Below are 21,713 nucleotides of genomic sequence, written 5' to 3' on the forward strand. Positions count from 1 at the left end.
TTTTAAGATTATTTGTTCTAGTTCCGTAAAAAATGCCATTGGTAATTTGATAGGGATTACATTGAATCTGTAGATTGCTTTGGGTAGTATAGTCATTTTTACAATATTGATTCTTCTAATTGATTCTTCTATCATCTTTAATTTCTTTCATCAGTGTCTTATAGTTTTCTGCATACAAGTCTTTTGTCTCCCTAGGTAGGTTTATTCCTAGGTATTTTATTCTTTTTGTTGCAATGGTAAATGGGAGTGTTTCCTTAATTTCTCTTTCAGATTTTTCATCATTAGTGTATAGGAATGCAAGAGATTTCTGTGCATTAATTTTGTAATCCTGCAACTTTACCAAATTCATTGATTTGTAGTAGTTTTCTGGTGGCATCTTTAGGATTCTCTATGTATAGTATCATGTCATCTGCAAACAGTGACAGTTTTACTTCTTCTTTTCCAATTTGTATTCCTTTTATTTCTTTTTCTTCTCTGATTGCTGTGGCTAGGACTTCCAAAACTATGTTGAATAACAGTGGTGAGAGTGGACATCCTTGTCTTGTTCCTGATCTTAGAGGAAATGCTTTCAGTTTTTCACCATTAAGAATGATGTTTGTTGTGGGTTTGTCGTATATCGCCTTTATTGTGTTGAGGTAGGTTCCCTCTATGCACACTTTCTGGAGAGTCTTTATCATAAATCGGTGTTGAAATTTGTCAAAAGCTTTTTCTGCATCTATTGAGATGATCATATGGTTTTTCTTCTTCAGTTTGTTAATATGGTGTATCACATTGATTGATTTGCGTATATTGAAGAATTCTTGCATCCCTGGGATAAATCTCACTTGATCATGGTGTATGATCCTTTTAATGTGTTGTTGGATTCTGTTTGCTAGTATTTTGTTGGGGATTTTTGCATCTATATTCATGATTGACATTGGTCTGTAATTTTCTTTTTTTGTAGTATCTTTGTCTGGTTTTGGTATCAGGGTGATGGTGGCCTCATGGAATGAGTTTGGGAGTGTTCCTTCCTCTGTAATTTTTTGGAACAGTTTGAGAAGGATGGGTGTTAGCTCTTCTCTAAATGTTTGATAGAATTCACGTGTGAGGCCATCTGGTCCTGGACTTTTGTTTGTTGGAAGACTTTTTTTTTTTTTTTCGGTATGTGGGCCTCTCACTTTTGTGGCCCCTGCCGTTGCAAAGCACAGGTTCCGGACACGCAGGCTCAATGGCCATGGCTCACAGGCCTAGCCGCTCCGCAGCATGTGGGGTCTTCCTGGACCGGGGCACGAACCCGTGTCCCCTGCACCGGCAGGTGGACTCTCAACCACTGCGCCACCAGGGAAGGCCTGTTGGAAGACTTTTAATCACAGTTTCAATTTCATTACTTGAGCTTGGTCTGTTCATATTTTCTATTTCTTCCTGATTCAGTCTTGGAAGGTTATACCTTTCTAAGAATTTGTCCATTTCTTCCACATTGTCCATTTTATTAGCATAGAGTTGCTTGTAGTAGTCTCTTAGGATGCTCTGTATTTCTGTGGTGTCTATTGTAACTTCTCCTTTTTCAGTTCTAATTTTATTGATTTGAGTCCTCTCCCTCTTTTTCTTGATGAGTCGGGCTAACGGTTTATCAATTTTGTTTATCTTCTCAAAGAACCAGCTTTTAGTTTTATTGATCTTTGCTATCGTTTTCTTTGTTTCTATTTCATTTATTTCTGCACTGATATTTATGATTTCTTTCCTCGGCTAACTTTGGGTTTTGTTTGTTCTTCTTTCTCTAGTTCCTTTAGGTGTAAGGTTAGATTGTTTATTTGATATTTTTCTTGTTTCTTGAGGTAGGCTTGTATAGCTATAAACTTCCCTCTTAGAACTGCTTTTGCTGCATCCCATAGGTTTTGGATCATCATTATGTTTACATTGTCATTTGTCTCTAGGTATTTTTTGATTTCCTTTGATTTCTTCAGTGATCTCTTGGTTATTCAGTAACGTATTGTTTAGCCTCCATGTGTTTGTGTTTTGTATGTTTTTTTCCCTGTCATCCATTTCTAATCTGATAGTGTTGTGGTCACAAAAGATGCTTGGTACGATTTTAATTTTCTTAAATTTACTGAGGCTTGATTTGTGACCCAAGATGTGATCTATCCTGGAGAATGTTCCATGCACACTTGAGAAGAAAGTGTAATCTGCTGTTTTTGGATGGAATGTCCTGTAAATATCAACTAAATGTATCTGGTCTATTGTGTCATTTAAAGCTCTGTTTCCTTATTCATTTTCGCTTTGGATGATCTGTCCATTGGCGTAAGTGAGGTGTTAAAGTCCCCCACTATTGTTGTGTTACTGTCGATTTCCTCTTTTATAGCTGCTAGCAGTTGCCTTATGTATTGAGGTGTTCCTATGTTGGGTGTCATTCTCTGTTTTCTAACTGAATTCTGCTTTTATGAATTTGTTCTGGTCTCTTTTGCTTACTATGGTTTTCTTTTCTAGCTTTTGATTTTTCAATTTGTTTACATTCAGAGTTTGATTTTTAGTGTTAGCAGTATTTAACGCTCTCAAATTTTCTCTGTTAACTACTTTATCTGTACACTGTAGATTCTGGTGTGTGTGTGTGTGTGTGTGTGTGTGTGTGTGTGTGTGTGTGTGTGTGTGTGTGTGTGTGTGGCATTATTCCTATTCATTTTCAAGAAATTCTGTGATCCAAGGGTTGCTTAGTAGCAGGATTTTTTCTTTTCCTTTTCATTTCCAGGCAAAGAGCCTTTATGGTTTTGTTTTTATCGTAGCTTGTTTTAGTGCACGGCCACCAGAGAATGCTCCTAGTATTATTTCTATTATTTGGAATTTATTAACCTTTTCTTTTTGGTCTATGATATGATCAATTCTTGTGGACACTGCATGTACACCTGAAAATAAAGTATATTCTGTGTTATCTGGGCTCATAGTTTGATATCTGCAAGATCTATTTTATTGGTTATGTTATTTAAGTCTTCTAAATTTCAACTCAATTTTAGTTCATGTGATTTGTTGTAGACTGAGAAAAATGTGTGAAAAATCTCTTATAATTGGTTTGTCTATGTCAATTTATCTTTGCATCTTGTTTTTGTTTCTGCTTTATGAAAATACTGTGTTAATGAGTATATAACTATTAATAACTGACACACCTTCACTGTGAATTGGAGCCTCTATCATGATAAGTTTTCCTCATTTCTCTGTAAGGCCTTTTCTTTACACTTTGCCTTGTTATGATAACAATATCAAGACTTCCTCTTTCTTTTTATTTGCATTTCTCTGGTCCAAACTTCCCCCACCCATGAATCTCATTATTTTAGGTATTCACATTGTTTACAGCAGCATTTTACTTTGCTAACCAGTCAGAAAAAAATTTTTTTGTCTTAATAAGTTGGTAAGTCCAATTAAATTTCTTGGGGTGATTGATAAGATTGGCTTCTTTTCTGCCATATTGTTTAATACAAGTAATTTATATGTATTCAAAAATATGATGTATTTATTTTGCTTTCTTTGTATTTTGTCTACTCATTTTGGTTATTTACTACTGGTTCACAACAGTGAGCAATATTGAACTAGCTAGTAACTTCTTCTTCCCCCCTCTTCTCACTGGCCTAACATCTAATATGAAGTACCATTCTTTTCTTCTAATTAATAACTGGAAGGCAACTAGCAAGCATACTTTTCATATACTTTCCACATTCTCATCCCATGTTTTAGAGTTATAATGTGTTTATAATATCAAAGTACATAGCTCCTTTATACTATACTCTCTCCCTTAGAAACATCGTTTATTATTAGTTCTATAAAAATCCATTATTTAATGCTCACCACAAGTACTTATGTACCAGTGTATTCACAGGCATTTCAGTTATGTAAAATGTATTTACTAGCACATTCCTCAGCAAAGTCCCATTGAAACAATATGTCCTGTGTTTTGCATGTTTATAAGAGAATGTTTATGAACTTTACATTTGAAAGTCAGTTTGGTAGATTAAAAAAAAAACAAACTATGGCTTAAATACCCTGTCTTTGAGAATCTTGAAAATGATCCTCCATGGTTTTCTAACAAAATTTTACTTTTAGAAAATCTGAAACAATCTTGACTTTCTTTCCTTCATGAGTGGCCAAGTACCCAAAGATTTTCTTTCCCATTTTGTCTTTAAAGTTCAGTAGACCTACAAGGATATATCTTCTAGTTAGTCACTATGTGTGGATTTTCCCAGGTACACAGTGTTTCATGTTTTGCTTTTATTTCAAGAACAATTTCTTGAAATAGTTTTTCTTCTAGTTTTTGTTTTGTTTCATTGCTTCAGAGATCTTATATTTTATCCATGTTAGATATTGTTTGCCTGGCTCCTATATCTCTCATTTTCTCTCAAATTCTTTTAGCTCTTCACTCTTTTTTAAAATTTTCATAATTATCTTCCCTTCAATTTTCAATTTCCATTAAGCTGTCTGTGCTGTGTTTATCTGCTCCCATGTACCTTCTGGTTTAGTCTTTCATTTCTGAAATGAATTTTCTTTTACTTATAATTCTGTCCTGTGTTGTATCACCTCATTTCTGATTTCTAAATTTTTTATTCTGACTTATATTCTTCTTATATTTATTGTGTCACTTTATTTCTTTTTGTTAATTGAGTGTAGGGACATTTTTCTGCTGCTTCTTATCTTTTACTCTTATAATAACTTTGTATGAGATTTGAATGCTATTCTTCAACTGTTGCTCACTTCTACATAAGAATACTTTTCCTAAGCTTGTATGAAGGAAGAGTGGGCCAAAATTCCTTTTCTAGCTTGTTGATCTAGAGCTCCTTCTGCCTTTTTCTGAAATGCACGTACATGTGCATGCACGCACGTGCATGGACACACACATGCACACACACACAAAGCCTCTCTCTCTCCAATATAATCTTGCATTTTCCAAGATCTTCTTCCTCTGCTTTCCTTCATCTGAGCCTTCTTTTTCCTTTGATCCTATCATATCTATTCTACTCAGTTTGGATTCTATTCTCAGGAATTTTTCTCAGTCCTCGGATGGAGCATCAGTTAGCCAGTTTTGAGAATTCTTTGGGCTCATCATATTTTGGTCACCTTATACCTTACCATGAATGCCTTGTGCTCACTCCTGAGTTGGAGTATGCAAAGAATCCTTTGATGTTTGCTGTTCTTCTTAAATTAATCCACCATGGTTCCAGATTTCCTACTTGTGATTTTAGAACTCTCCTGTTCTCAGTTTTATCCAAACACTCCATTACTTCCTCTGCTTCTTTCCACACCGATCCCAATATGACACACACAGGTGGTGGTTTGTCTCCAGGCTTCCATATTTTGTGTATATTATAGATATTACTGATGACTGTTGTTTTGCTACCCTAGCTCTCTGTTTCTATAGAAAAGTTTAAAGAAATTCTTAAAAGTACACTGTCATTATAATTTTCTTCAGTAAAATTTTAAATTGTCTAACAATACAATATTTGATCATTCTTTTCCATGTTGGCAATAGATCCTGATGTGCAATCTTAGGGCTGTAACAGTCTTAAGAATCATGTTATCCCTCCATATTTTATCTTCCTACAAATGCCTTTTTATACCTAATGATTTGCCAGCCTTCTGGGAAACTCATTCTATTGGCAAAGGTCTGGATTGATTAAAAGACATCTTTTAGGTTTTAATTAAATTTAGGGTTTTATTCTACATTCCAGGATAACTCTAGGCATATTTTCCTGGTTGGTTCACATGAGGGAAACCCGTTAAGAATAACAAAACAGCAATAAAGAGTATAACACAAATGAAGGAATTTAATTCTCATGTGCATTAATTAGTATGACAACTTTACGGCAATATCTGTAAGTTAACTCCATTTACAGTCATCTTAAATATAGGATAATAATTACATGAGACAAATTATTGAGCATTTATAATGTGTTATGCACTGTCCTAAATGTTTTACACATTTTAACTGATTTATTCCACACAATACTCTTTGGGACATTCTAGTGTTTATTATTGTACCCATATAGAAACTGAGGCACAGAGAATTTAACCAACTGGACTGAGATCATACAGTTGGTAAGTAATAGACCAGAAATCAAACTCAAGTAATCTTATCCCAATGCTCATTATCTTAACTATTATGTAAATATTTTTGCTGGGAAGCTATCTTTTTAAAGGCAGGAGGTGTCTTCTGCTAATCCCAACAAGTGAGTTATAGATAAGCCATTATAATCACCATACTTCTCCGGCTTCTATTCTTTGATCATAATATAAATACTGCTCTACTAGTTCCCAGAAGTCAGGGATGAGAGGAAATGTTTTATGTGTGTGGAATATTATTATTGTCTAATGATCATTGTATTTACTTCAAAAAATCTTGCTACTACAAAGTGGATGGCTTCTGGAGGCTTCTTATCCTTCAGAAATTTTTGTTCATTATTCTATAACCTCTTCAACAACTAATCCCTTTATACTGCTTCAACTGCTACAAACAACTATCATTTGAAAGTTTACTATATGTGTGAACATGTAAGTTCTTTAGATGGATTATCCCATTTAATCTTTGTAATAACACATGGAGGCAGGTAATATTACTATCCTGCTTTTACAAAGAGGAAACTGAATTCACAGACATTTAAAAAATTGCCCCAGATCATCCACCTAGTAAGTAGTTTGAACCTTACTCTGTTGGGCTCCACAATCACATCTCTTAACGTTCACATTAAACTGACCTGTGTGGTATTAAGTGGTGGTGGTGTGTCTGTGGCAACACAGCATAAGCCAGGTTTTCAGATGAAGATACTGGCCCATATAACTGATGCCATTCACCCAGAGCCACAGAGTATTATGAGAGGAAGTAGATGCATTCTGATTTTACAGGCTTGCTATAACTTTGCCTGCCGTCGAGTATAGCAGTTCAATAAATACTCATTTAAAGAACATAAACATGTATTTTTTTAGGTTAAGAAAAAAATACCCTTCATACAAGATATCAAAGAGATATGTGCACTCTCATATTTATTGCAGCATTATTCACAGTAGCCAAGCTATGGAAACAAAACAATTTAAGTGCCCATCAAAAGATGAATGGATAAAGAAGATGTATACACACACACACACACACACACACACACACACACAAGTATATAAATGTATATACACAAGTATATAAATGTATATACACATATATATGCATATATATATATGCAGTGTGTGTGTGTGTGTGTGTATGTGTGTATGTAGTATGTAAAATGAACTATTACTCAGCCACTAGAAAGAAGGACATTCTGCCATTTGCAACAACACAGCTAGACCTTGAACACATTATGCTAAGTGAGATAAGTCAGACAGAGAAAGACAAGTACTGTATGATATCACTTACATGTGGAATCTAAAAGAGCCAAACTTGTAAAAACAGATAGTAAAATGGTGGTTACCAGGGACTGTGTGGTGGAGGGATAGGGGAGGTATTTCGTAACAGTACATACTTACAATGAGTAGTAAATAAGCCCTAGGATCTACTGCATAGTATAATGAATATAGACAACAATATTGTATTGTAATCATGAAACTTGCTAAGAAATTAATGATTCCAACCACTAAAAACAAAGGATACTTATGTAATGTGATAAAGGTGCTAATTATCACTACAATAGCTATTATGATACATGTGTATCCAATTCACGTGTTGAATACCTTAAATTTACATAATGTTATATGTCACATATATTTCAATAAAAAATTTTTTAAAATACCCTTCTTGATCGTGGGATTTTATCAATTTTTTACCCCCCTCCCCTCATATCCAATATCAGTTTGTTTATTCATCTTAGCCAAAGGGTTGTAAACTCAAAGGCTTTATGTTCAGAAGGGGAACACAAATGAGTGAAACAGGCCGAGTGAAGACTTCATCAAACCATCCCAAAAAGGGCAGCTATTATTTGGCTTCTGGATGAGGAAAGTTGCCTGCCATATCAGTAAACAAAGGATGTTGGAGCCGTCAAGCCATTGGCCACAGCAGCCCGAGGATGGAGAAAAGCAGGATACTGGCCTAGATAGTTAAGGTGTATATCAAAGGAATGATTTCAATGAGCCCAGACTCTTGCATCTTCCCACACATAGAAAGGTGCTAAGTTCACTAACTTGAGATGTCTTGTTTTCTTTAATCAACAGTAACCTTTTGATGTTCTGACTACCTGGTTTTTGTTGCAAAAACTCCTATATCTCCTGGCTCCTCCCCTACCCCTTCAGAGCAGTTCCCCGCCCCTGCTCCAAGCTATCTGAGAGGCAAGTCCTCAGCAAGTTTGCCGAATAAAACATAATTCTCAGCTTTTAGGTTGTGCATTTTTTTTCAGTTGACAGGCTCTAGGCTATTTTTGCAAAATGGATCTTTAAACTTTGAACCTATTTAAGTGGAATTTGTCTATGAACCTCAGTCTTGTCAAATCTCAAAAGTTTTTCATGAGAAATCAGAAATCAGATTTGATTATTAAATCCTCAGATTTTGGATGCCTGACAAATAAATTTAAAGTGTTTAAACTCTACGTTGTCTAACAAAACACGATGCAATCCCATGCTTTGCCAGGTCTTGGCATAGTCCTTAAAGGAATATACATGGATGCCTTTACCATCAGCAGGAGGAAGAAAACAGGATGAGAAGAAACTGATAGAAACAAAGGCTTTCATTCTTCTGTTGAACCTACCATGTACCAGGCCATGTGCTGGCTGATTAGGAGATGATGGGGAATAAACCAGGAAATATTCCTGCCTTAGTGAAGTTCGGAGTCTAGAGTGGCAAACAGGCAAGTAAACAGAAATTACGATATGGCAAGTCTTGTCACAGCAGGAGAAAGTTCAGGGTGCTGTGAGAGCTGTCAAGAGGCTTTGACTTAATGAGTAACAGAAATATCTCTGGAAAAAGTAGCATCACAACTGAGCCTTAAAAAAATAACAGTTATTAGGTATGGAATTATTAAGTATTATTAGTATTAAGCAAATTCCAGGCATGCTGCTAACGCATTTAATTTTTATAACATTCTGTGGATAAGTTTGATGACGATGATGATGATGGTGGTGGTGGTGGTCTCACCTTTTACAGATGAGGAAACATAAATGTAAGGAACATATAGCTAGTAAGTGGCCAAGCCAGGAATCAAATTAAATTAGATTCAAGCATGTCTGACTCCAAAATCCAAGCACATTCATAATGATAATAATAATCATAAGATTAATATTTATTGAGCACTTACCATGTGCCAGTCACTTTTCTAAATGTTCTAACATGGGTTAATTCCTCATGACAATCTTCTGAGATATTTTCACTTTCTGGAGGAGGACAGTAAGGCTCACAGAGCTTCAGCACTTTTTCTATAGTGTTACACAACTAGTTAGTGTAAGACCTGGGACTGGAACTAAGGGAGAACTGCTCTTAACCACTGGGCAAGGAGATGGTGGGCAGACTGAGGGTGGTGAGTGTTCTAGGTAGAGGGAACCCCATATGTTTAGACATGGAGGTAAGATGATATGACCTATAGGAGGGATTTTTTTTTTTCAAGTCTAGCATGGCTAGACCTGACAAGAGAAAGTTTTGAAGCATAGTTTGATATTCAACTTCTGTACAAAATTGAGAGCTTATAGGGCTTAATATGTTTTTTTTTTTTTCTAGTAAGCACTTGGAGAGCTTCACTGTCAGATGGGAACAGCTGACAGGACACCAGTTCCAGCTTAATTCCATCTGCTGATGTGCCTAGGAAAATTATCTTTCTGTTCTTGATGGGCAGGGGTGTGGTATACCAAAATACTTGTACATTGGAGTCTGGTTTCTATGATTCCAGGTCATCAAAGGCATTGTTTCCTAACAAAGAGGCTCTTGACTTTTGGTTAATTCCATTTGGCCGGTGCTTCCTCCATATCACCCCACCTCATTCTCCAGAGAACATTTAGTCCCCCAAATTGAAAGCACCATTGTGGAAGGCAGGGCTCTAGCCCAAGAAATTTGGAAACATAATGCTCTAGCTCCATTTGACAACATCAGGAGCTTGTCAGCATGTGGTCCATTTGGGGGATTTTTTTTTCTTCTTTATGCAGCATTTTAAAAATGTAAGAGAGTCCAAGCCCAGTGGAGAGGGAGAAGGAAGATGAAAGCCTAGTCCTCCCTGCATAATAAAGACAAAATTCAAGACTTGTTAAAAGAGGATAAAGCAGATTTCTCCCTCTATGTGTGATTTTGAGTTTTCAAGAACAGCGTGTGATATTTCCATAAAGATGAGAAAACAGACAGGTGGTTGTCAACCAAGGATAAGGTAACTAGGTGTCCAGTCCTAACCTGTGCCACTGACCTGCTTGGTAATGTTGAGAAAATATGCCCCTCTCTTAGAGCCTGTTTTCCTATTCTGTATCCTGTTTGGCTGTGCCTTTTGGGGGAGCTGGATTTATTTCTGATGCATCATTGTTGCCGTCCACCCCAGTGTATAACATTGTTGCACCTGAGTATCTCAAAGGTCAGCTTCAAATATCCGTTGGCTCTATGACTTAGACAGAGGGGAAAAAAACAAAACAAAACACATTCCATGGCTGTTTGGAAAAAAATTTTTTTGGATCAAAAGGGAAAAGACATTGTATAAAACACTGAATTTCTGGCAGTAATACACACTGAACACTCAATTAATTAACTTCTTATCTGTCTTCTTGGCATGGAGCCTTTATTTATAAACTAATTTCTCCTGAAGGTAGAGTGAATCAAAGGTTCAATTTTCATCATGAAAAATGTGAGTATACCTAGTTATAAATTCTCAGCTGAACTCCAAGGAAGGCAGTATGTTGCCCTAAGTAGTATGGAGCCAAGTTCAGGAAACAGGAGGTGACAGAGCTGGGTTGGGTCTGTCCAAACCATGCTGATTGTTTGTGATGAAGCAACTTATCAGTCTAATTGTTATATTTTGCCTGAGAAAACATGAATGGTGTGTCTGACTGTCTAATATCTATGATGCATTGGAGGAAGTGTTAACACTCTTATAATAACTAATGTGTAAAAAGGGCTCACTAAGTACCAGGCATGTGCTCAGTCCTTTACTTTTATTCACTCATAGGTTTATATAATAAACCTGTGAAGAAGGTAACTATTATTTTTACATTTTATAGGTAAAGAAATAGAAATTGAGATGCTAATCAGCTCTCTCCAGTTGGATAATTAAGTGGTCAAGCCATTCATTCTTTTGTTCAATAAATACTTATTCAGTGCTCACTGTGTGCTCAGACACCCTTTTTGGCAGCTGGGATACACCAGTGATAAAATAAGCATGATCTGTGTCCTTGAAGAGTTTAAATGGAAATAGATAAATAATAAACAAATAAATAATAAACCATCAATAATAAACAAAATAAATAAGTAAACCCAAGAGCATCTTAGAAGGTGATAAGCACTAAAGAGTACATTAATGAGGATCTAGCAGTGCCAAAAGGAGCCAGAGGCTGGGTTCATTGTTGTCACTCTGGAATGACCCTGGGGGAACTAGAAGAAAACAAAACCACCAAAGGGAACCCCTTCAAATTCTACTGCTGTCTTAGTCTGAGTTCCCCTAAAAGTAAAGTACAAGGACCTGGGTGCAGGTAGTTTGTTTAGGAGATGATCCCAGGAAGCAGGAGTGAGGAGGTGGGCAAAATAAGATGCAAAAGCAAAAGTAACAAAAATGAATATATTATGAAGGTTTTTGACTGTAAGCAACAGGAAGTGGATTCTTTTTATGAGAAGTATCCCGAATTCCTCCCAGGATTGTCCACAGGAAAGCCAGGAGGATGGAGTATTTAGCCAATGTCATTGGTTGAGGGTTTCCTGCAGGGGTATTAACTCTCCTGAATTTCTGTGCTGCACCTGTATACAGGCTAAGTGGGTGCTCTGGCTTGGGAGAGAACTGTGAGGCACAAGAGCTGAAAGACAATAGCAAGCCCTTGAAGTAGAACACTGTCAGCAGGCACGGCGCTGCTCTCTGCACTACAGCTGAAATGAAAGGTAGGTCAACGGCATATGAGGCAAGGTACCCAATTCTCTCTCGAGACCTCATTTGGGAGAATCTAAGAGGAAATCAGCGGCAAGGGAATCTGGGAAATATATTTCAGAGTCCCAAGACTAGCATCAACGAGCAGAGTTTCAGAGAGTAGATTTGGGGCTGAGAGTCATTAGGTAAATAACCAGCACAATATCCAAATGGAGAGGCTGAGTAGCCACTGGATATACAAATCAGGAGAGAGGTCTCAGATGGAGGCATACATCGGAATACAGATTGTATTTAAAGCCAAGATGGGATGAGATCAACAAAGAAGCATGCACAGAGAAAGAGAGCAGAGTGTACACAGAATGAGCACCCGTATCATTAACAGGATAGGAAGAAGAGGAATCGGCAAAGGATGTTACGGAGTGGTCAGGGAAATAGAGGAAAAACCAAGAGAAGATCGTGTCCTAGAGTACAAGGAAAGCTGGACTGAGCCAGGTAGTGTTTTGCCAAGCCATAGAAAGGGAGAAGAGAATCAAGGAACTGATTGTAACAACTGATACAGGGTAAGAAGGATAGTGAGGGCATCAAAGGGCAGAGGGATAATGAGAATCCTGTAGGATCATGGATTAGAGAGCCTGGTAGGATCTAAGGATTATTGAGGTACTACAGGCAAGTGAGTTAGGGAGAAGGGGGTTCTCAGAGAAAGGGATATATGAAATGAAAATAATGGAGGGTTTGAAGTTACTGATTTTGAATTGAACTTAAGAATCTGATTCCATAAATCAGTTCTTTAAGTTTTAATGATTATTTGGCTTCAATTTTCCTAATAATTGCCTCCATTCTGGCCTGTGTCCATTCTGCACGTTTAGACTTAATATAAATCAGCAAAGCTACTAACACACCTACACAAAGCAATATTAACTTGGAACATACAAGAGGGAATCTCATTTATTTTGTCACTGAGGGCATTTCATGCTGATTTTTACCTAAATCATTCCTATTACCTCTAACGATCTTGGAAAATTGCCAGGGGAATTCTGTGGTTCCCAGCTGACGTATGATTTTTACACTGGGTTCAAAATACTTCCTTTGAAGAGGGAGCCAGTTTCAAGGCTCCAGAAAAATGAACATGCTGCTGCTTCTGATAATTCAGGAGCTCACAGTTCTGTTGCAAACTGGTGTTAGGACTAAAAAGCAGATTTTGCCGTTTCCTCCTCAACTTACATTGCAACAGGCTCCTAACCGGTTTCTCCTTTTGTAGTTTCTTTCTCACTGCAACCAATCTAGCTTGCAACTTCTTAAGGTGCAGTTTACTATTTGATTTCCTACTTCTGAATCTTTCAATAGCTCCCGGTGAATTAAGGGTAAAATTCAAATGTCTTAGTTTGGCATTTAAGGCCATTCATGACCTAATCCCTGTCTTTTTTTAAAAATAATTACTCACTTAATACTACCTAGATTTCACCCAAACTAAGTACCTAATATTCTCAATTTATGACAAACATTTTCCTAATTTGATGCTGATTCACATTTTTTCCACCTGCCAGCAAGGCCCTTTTCCTTTGCCTCTTCTAATATCTAATTTGAATGTACTTTTTGGGAACCTGTGAAAGGAAGTGAACTCTCCCTCCTCAGATGTCCCTTTGCTATGCTCTCCATACTTCTTCTGTGATGCATGTTTAGGAGGAAATTCCATTATTCAGAGGCCACAGACTTTCTGTAGAAGAAAGGCCCCTTGACATTTACCCCAAACTTTGAGAAAGCGGGAAGATTTGGGTTGGTGCTACCAAAAGCCACAGTCCACGTCTAAGGAAGGTGAGGAATCCATGGCAGAGAAAAGATGGGGCAAAGACAGGACCATGATGATGACAAACAGCTTGAAGGCTCACAGGTAAAGATTTCTTCCCTCACTATGGACGTAATTAATTTAGTCAACAAATATAAATGAAAGACCTACAACATTCTGGACAAAAAACATACATAAAAATGAGTATGATCTCTGACCTCATGGAGATAAAATTATGGGCAGGTGGAGGGTTGCCACAAATCCTCAAGACCAACTTCAGATGATAATCAGTAAAGGTAAAAGGCAAATAGGACAGAGTCCAAGAGAACCCAGGTGCAAACTTCCAGCTATCTTCTCCCAGTGGAGGCACACAGCAGTGCTTAATTCTCCCAGCAACTATGTGTGACAACAGGTACAAAGCACTGCCAACCAAGGAAGGTCACCTGACCCTTGGTGTCCAAAGTGGAGGTCAGTCACATAGGCCTGGGGCACCCACATGACTGACCTTAGCTACTCAATCTTCAGCACCGCCCCCAGAGGTCAAACTGAGGTTTGACCCAGGACCCCAGGTAAATAAAAACCGGTATTCACCATAAATTACCCTATTCGCATAAACTATCTGGCATGGCCCAAGTCTTCACATATACAAAGATGCTCTCATTGGGCAGAATATTCCAAGGACTTAGAGGTTATCTTCCAGGAGCTGGTCAAGGACCAGTCCTAAAGACCTTTGGAATATGTAGAGTTTGGACAGCCCGGGAGACACTCTAATATTCTAGTATTCTAGGAATCAGAAATACACCAGAAACGTATTCTGGCGGTTTCTTCACCCCATAGAATTAACGAGACCACCACATTTCCCTGTTTGCTTCTTTTCTGTCAATTATGCTTAGAGTTGGCTAGTTGAATAACAGGAGGTGACAGCCTCCTTATTGATAAGCACTTGCTTAGCAGACATTGATCATGACTAGCACGTTACAGCACTGCTCATCTTTTGCCATTCACGTCCCACTATAATTTAACTCTTAGAGGATCATGGGTTTCATGAGTTGAAAGCCAGCCAAAAGCTCTGGTTCAAAGAAATCCCCTCTTCACCAGAACCCAGTCTAATATTTTAGGATTCAGTGGCTATTTGAATGAAAGTTAACTTACTGACAACATAGAGAGACGGTTTAGTGTTAGCTGATGGGTACTAGGGCTGGCATGTTGCCTGATACACTTAAGATGAATTGGTCCATGCACATCAGAGTCTCAATTTTAAACAGCACCTCTAAGAACTTCTTAAAGAAGTGATTTCCAAACTTTTTTACTAAATACTATATCAGTGAAAATTTTATTCACAGATAAATGTGCTTCTATTCTGGCATATGCATATTTATCTATAAATTATATATAAGCCCTACTATTTTATTTTATTTTATTATTTTATTTTTTTTGCGGTACGCGGGCCTCTCACTGTTGTGGCCTCTCCTGCTGCGGAGCGCAGGCTCCGGACACGCAGGCTCAGCGGCCATGGCTCACGGGCCCAGCTGCTCCGCGGCACGTGGGATCTTCCCGGACCGGGGCACGAACCCGTGTCCCCTGTATCGGCAGGCAGACTCTCAACCACTGCGCCACCAGGGAAGCCCAAGCCCTACTATTTTAATATATTATGTCATAAAATAATTTTAAATGTTTTAGAGGATAAAATAAACAATATTAAAACAGATTATAAAATACTAATTAAAAGTAAGATTTAATTTTATATTATTTATTATTGGTATATGATGTGATAATAATTTATTATTTCTTTAAAATATTGATTTAACATTTTGTGGTAAACCAATTTGAAGCTTTGGTTCTAAGCTTCAGGTCATGTTTCTATTGATGTAATACTTTAATAGCTGAAAAAATCCTCACAAAGACATGATTTTTCAGAACATGATTGAAAATAGTTCAAACCACATCTGATTATTTTTTGTGTATGTGTTACGTGGGCCTCTCACTGTTGTGGCCTCTCCCGTTGCGGAGCACAGGCTCTGGACACGCAGGCTCAGCGGCCACGGCTCACGGGCCCAGCCGCTCTGCGGCATGTGGGATCTTCCCGGACCGGGGCACGAACCCGTGTCCCCTGCATCGGCAGGCGGACTCTCAACCACTGCGCCACCAGGGAAGCCCCACATCTGATTTTATTTTGGGTTATCTCCACAGAGGCAGGGGCTGTCTTAATCAGTGTTTTCAAAGTAAGAGTTTACTTCTTTTTTCAAGAAATAGTCTCTGAAAATGTATACAGAATAATCCTTCTTGACCTCTACCCCTGATGTCAAACACTTATGAAGCCACACTTCATATATTCTCTGTTGCTTCCAAACCTCAGTGAACACAAATCTAGATTCTTCTTAAAACTCAGTTTTGAGAATACTGCTTTCCTTCACTGTACGGTGGACAAGTCTGGGCAACACAATACTGGTCCAAGATTCAATACATGCTACAGTGAAAATAAAGTAATAAACTTGTAGGTGTGCATAGCGCTTGACAAAAGACAATACGTTCTCATTTAAACAAATTCATGTGCCAACTTGGGAAGTAAATAGGACTACTACGCTAAAAACACTGTCAATTGTATATTTTCATGTTCTAGAAAAATGATTCTCAAAGTGTGTTCCTGGGACCAGCAGCAGCTGCATCACCCAGAAACTCAGTAGAAGTTCAAGTGTTCAGGCCCCACCACAGACCTACAAAAACAGAAGCTCTAAAGTGTGACCCAGCCATCTGTGTTTCAGGAAGCCCTCCAGGTGATTCTGGCACATACTAAAGTTTCAGAATCTTAGTTTCAGTGTGTCTTCATGTTCTATACACTTATTTTTAAAACTTCTTCCAATCATGATGGCTTCAAGGTATCATTTATACATAGGGCTAAGTTCATAGATCAAGATGGAAGATAATAGTTTTTAAAGCTCCCCAGGTGATTCCCTAATGTACATACACGGTAAGGGAAGAGGACCACATAAAATAATCTTCCCATTCTTTATGGGCAGTGCCACATGAAAGGAGGTAGGAAAATGGTGGGTACTCAGGCAAGGAATGACAAGTAAGTAATTAAACATTATTTCAGTATCCTCACCTTTGGCTATGATCATTTCCATGAGGGAATTTAAATCCTAGAGTAGTACTAGCAAATTGGAGAATTCCTAAAAGGATCAAAACATACTTCTTCAAGACTGTTTTCTAAAGTAAGTTCTTTACGATAGTAATTCTGTAGGATACTCTATCAGAGGATTCAAAAATCACAGAAGTTTGGGAAATACAGTTAAACAGTCCTCTTGACTATTTATTGTAGGACTTCTTAGAGCCTTTCATATTATTCATCTCCTAGAAAAGGATTATAGTAGAGAGTATTTCTGAAACTTTTTTTTCTAAGAACACTTTTGCCTAGAAACACCTATCACTGGTTTGAGGGATATTAGTAGTCCATGTAAAACACTTCAAAAAGTGCTGCCTTGTGAGTGCCAAAGATTATTGTATATGCAGCGCAGTAGAAATGGGTTTCTGTTGGCTGGTCAGCTTCTACTTTCTAATAGCACTCCGATTTCCTTTTGAGGAATGGTATCTCCTCCTTGAGTGCAGCCTTAGCGGGCTAGTAAACTAAGATGCCTATTTTATCAAATGGAGCCAACTGGGTTTCAGAAAAGGATTAAGTTTTGATGCCTAAGCAGCCATTGTACATAATTATTTCTCTCCTCAGGCATGTAGAATGGTAATAGTTATACACCATCCTTAAAAGAATTCAAAAGATGGTCACACAAATCATTCTCTGTTTTACAATTTAGTTGAAGAACCTATTTGAGATCCTCTGCCATGGTTAAGGACTTCCTTGAGGTACGTTATACCAGGTCCATTCTCTTACCACCCAGGTAAACTTGATGGTGAGCATACACCCTAAATTCAGACAATTGGTTCCTCTCTCCCAGGACTACGAATCTTGAAAAAAAAAAGGCAGAATATGAATTGGTTCCTCCATATGTCCATGACTGGTCCTCTAACCTTCCTACTGATTCTGTGTGTTGCCAATGTCCTTTAAAAAAAAATGTATTAAGTTAGGAAGATTAGGTTTATCTTGCTTATAATGCATGATATCACTCTGATAATAGTAGCTTTCCATATAGCCAACAATTTGGGGGCTTTAATAGAGGGTAGGACAGAAAAAGAAAGACAGACACACGTATAATGGGGAGAAAAGTCAATTCTGAGATATAGCTGGAATTCAGCACCACACCTAAATCCAACTTGATATGCTGAATTCTAAGCTCCATCATCTTCTCTCAACAAACATCTTAACTTCTCTGCTCTCTCTTGGTGATGAAAACAGGCAAACACAATAAGTCACTAAGTTCATGATGGGATCCTTGGATGATATAACTGTGTAAATAAAAACACGGATCTCCATATACTTCAGATGGAGATGGCTTTAAGGACGAGACAAGATCAATGTTCAACAAGTGGAAAAAGAAATGAGAAATGAAGGTGAATACATCTATAGGAAACAGCTGTCAGAGTATTCATCATGCTAACTGATTCTTTTAAGAGGGGCCATTTGATCCAAGAGCGGATGAGAAAGGTCTGTAGCAAAGGATGTCTAAAAATACCTAGAACATTTATTTGAATTTTTTAAGCAGACCACCTTCTGTTTTATAAGTAATTATTTGTGCTTCAGCAATGAAAGGCAGTTATACTGTCAGCAGGGAAGGTCTCAATTATACTCCCATCTTGATATTGAATGTGAGGACCTTCTTGGAAGCCGAAAAAGAAAAAAATTAACAAATGTTCCAAAGCAGATGTTCACTTTCAAATCTAAGGAGATCTCCCAATTATCCTTCTTTCATTAATGAAGCTGTAGAGTGTTAGCATGCGGTTTTACAAGCAGGAGGCTGCGCAGAAAGTATCCCAGCACCAGGAACATTTCCATGTGAGCACAGTGTTGGAGCCTTGATGGGGGGGTTGATGGAAGAGATGCCGCCCGCCACTATAGCCATTTATCTGTGATTTCTTTGGATTTTATCACCATGCCAGTTTAGGCGTTTCTACACTGGCCCAGCTAAATTAGAAATTAGCTCCCCAATCACACTTGATTTGCTTTGACGTTTTCTACACCACGAGGAGAAATATATTGATCATGTTTCTTAAAATCAGAGTGTTTGCTTTCCTTTCAAGGAGCAGTCTCTGAAGTTGAATATGGAGAAATTCCCCCTCCAGATCCAGATTACACACGTACAAAGCAACACCTCATACTTCAGGGGTGGGGGAGAAGAGGGAAGAGTGACACATTTTAATTAACTTTCTCATAATAGGGTTTCATTAAGATTTCAAAAGGTGTTTTCTCAGGCTAAATACCAACTGATTTTAAAAAGCACATTAGCTGAGGAAAAACAACCGGTTACTGTATCTAGATCTGGTATATCATGCTTAATATACTGTATTTTTCAGTTAGAATTATGTTTGAAAATAACATAAATTAAAAGAAAATTGCAGGTGGAATAGAAAATGATGCAAATTTTAGATCTGACAGAGGAGAGACTTGGGACTTGCTGGGAGAATACTTGCAAAGTTTATCAGTACTTGAACTTTAAGTCAGATGGGATCTTTGCTTCAGCCAAAGCCTTTAAAATGCTTTAAAAAGGTATCTTATTGTTTGCGCACTATTTTATTTTGTTTTGTTTTGCTTTTTTGTTGAGGTGTGTGGTGTGTGTGTAAAAGAGGGAGGGAGGGAGACAGGAAGATATGGAGAGAAGGAGAGAAAGGGAGAGGGGGAGAGGGAGAGATTTTGAGGAAGATGAAGGAAGTACAATAAGTAAATACTGAACATTAAAAATGACATGAGTAGTGTATATATGTCCATGCCACTCTCTCCAAACATAAAATAGATAGCTAGTGGGAAGCAGCCGCATAGCACAGGGAGATCAGCTCTGTGCTTTGTGACCACCTAGAGGGGTGGGATAGGGAGGGTGGGAGGGAGACGCAAGAGGGAGGGGATATGGGATATATGTATATGTATAGCTGATTCACTTTGTTATAAAGCAGAAACTAACACAGCATTGTAAAGCAATTATACTCCAATAAAGATGTTAAAAAAAAATGACATGAGTATAGTTCACTTATACAGACTTACACCAAATTTGGAGAGATAAACACACGTTGATTCTTAGACCTGTATTTTGTTGGTCAGATTTGACCATCATTCGGCAGAAGAAAATGATTTTACCATATCTAAGCATTAAAAAGAAGCACTTGGCAGTGCAGGCAGGGCAGATTTGGTTCAAGAGGAACTGGAGGGTAATAGATCAGCTAGGACGCTGTAACAGTAGTTGCAGTGATTGGATCATAGAGGCACATATGGGACAAAAGGCAGAGAGATTTAGGGATGAGACTGCTGAGGCATTATTAAAAATATATATAAAAAAAAAAAAGACTGCTGAGGCAAGAGGCATTCACTCCAGAGGCAGGAGTTCCCGAACATTTCCAAAACAAGATGTTCTCTGTATTGCCAAAAAACTTTATCACCTCACATCACAGTATTTAGCATTTATTAATTAAGAAATTATATTAGGTCAAGGGACATATTTATCTATTTTGTTGTTATATGCTCAGTACATGGTGAAATGTTTAGAACAAAGTAGACAGTTAATGCTAATATAGATTCAAAAAGTAAATATGTATTCACCTCAACAGTATTCACATAAATTTGAATACCATAGTATGAACACATGCGAGATAATTATTTGGTTCATACCCAATGATTCCTGTGCGTATAGATTCAATTACCCCTTTAAGTCTTCTACAGCTCATTTATACCTCCTTCTCCCTGGGACCCACAGTCCATAAGTTGGAAACCACTATCTTAAGAATAATCTACAGAAAATAGTCATGCTTAGAAGTTCCTGGTGCAGAATCTGACAGACCTTTGCCATTGCCTCTTATAAAGCTCTAATTCCTCAAGCAAGTTATTTAGTATGTTATAGGCCTTGGTTTCCTCATCTATAAAATGGTGATGATAACTGTGTCAACTATTGCTTTGAGAACTAAATGACAAATTAGCTAACTGGCTGGAACATGGTAAGGGCTTTTCGATACTAGCTATCAGTATTATTATAATTATTTTCACTCTTTGGAGAATGAGGGTTTTGTAATAGAGCTGGTGAGGGACAGATCTGGAGTGCTCATTCTACCCCCATCCCCTTTCTGGGTAGCTTTGCAGAAGAGAGCTCAGAAGGTCTGGGTAAACACCCAAGTCTTCCTCTTTCTAACAAAGGCACATCTCTAACCAGAAAGCTTCCATTATTGTACAGCTGTAGCTATACTGTAGTAGAGAAGCTACTCCCTGTCCGCCCCCAAAAAATCCTCACTTTGTAGAGTATGTCAATTTCTGATGTGTAAGTACTCTCACCGTGGCCAATATCAAGCTAACGATGTGAAGTCATGAAGGCACAACTGGGAAAAGGTGAGCACAGTCAGCTTTTATGACACAGCAGAAGCCTGCCCCAGTGCACTACTGAAATAGTCACATGGATGTCCCCATCGCTCTGACCCTGTAAATATGCAGAACATATGCCAGGGGCCCTCTCTTCTAAAAGGTTGGCCATAATGCCTGTAGAGCAGTTAAGCCTAGCCTATGCACTCTACTATTTTTTCCTAGAAGTTTTTTTTCCTGACAAACCCTATGTTATATTTACACTGCTGGGTGAAAGTGGCATGTGACCATGATCCCCCCTGCATGACAAAAGTACAACCTGACAAAAAGAGCACTGGCGTTTCAAACATCAAAGCCGTATAGGGGAGGTAGAGATGAAGCATCTCAATCATAACAAGTAGACGAACACCTACTTTATTTTCCCCAAGCATAAGACTTTAGAATCTGGAAGCTTATAAAGCATTTCTACAGGAGAACCTGGTTTTCTGTTCTAAATCACTTTGGTGTCTTGGTTTCC

This window comes from Grampus griseus (assembly GCF_964374135.1).
Source record: "Grampus griseus genome assembly, chromosome: 3".
NCBI classification, from domain to species: Eukaryota; Metazoa; Chordata; class Mammalia; order Artiodactyla; family Delphinidae; genus Grampus; species Grampus griseus.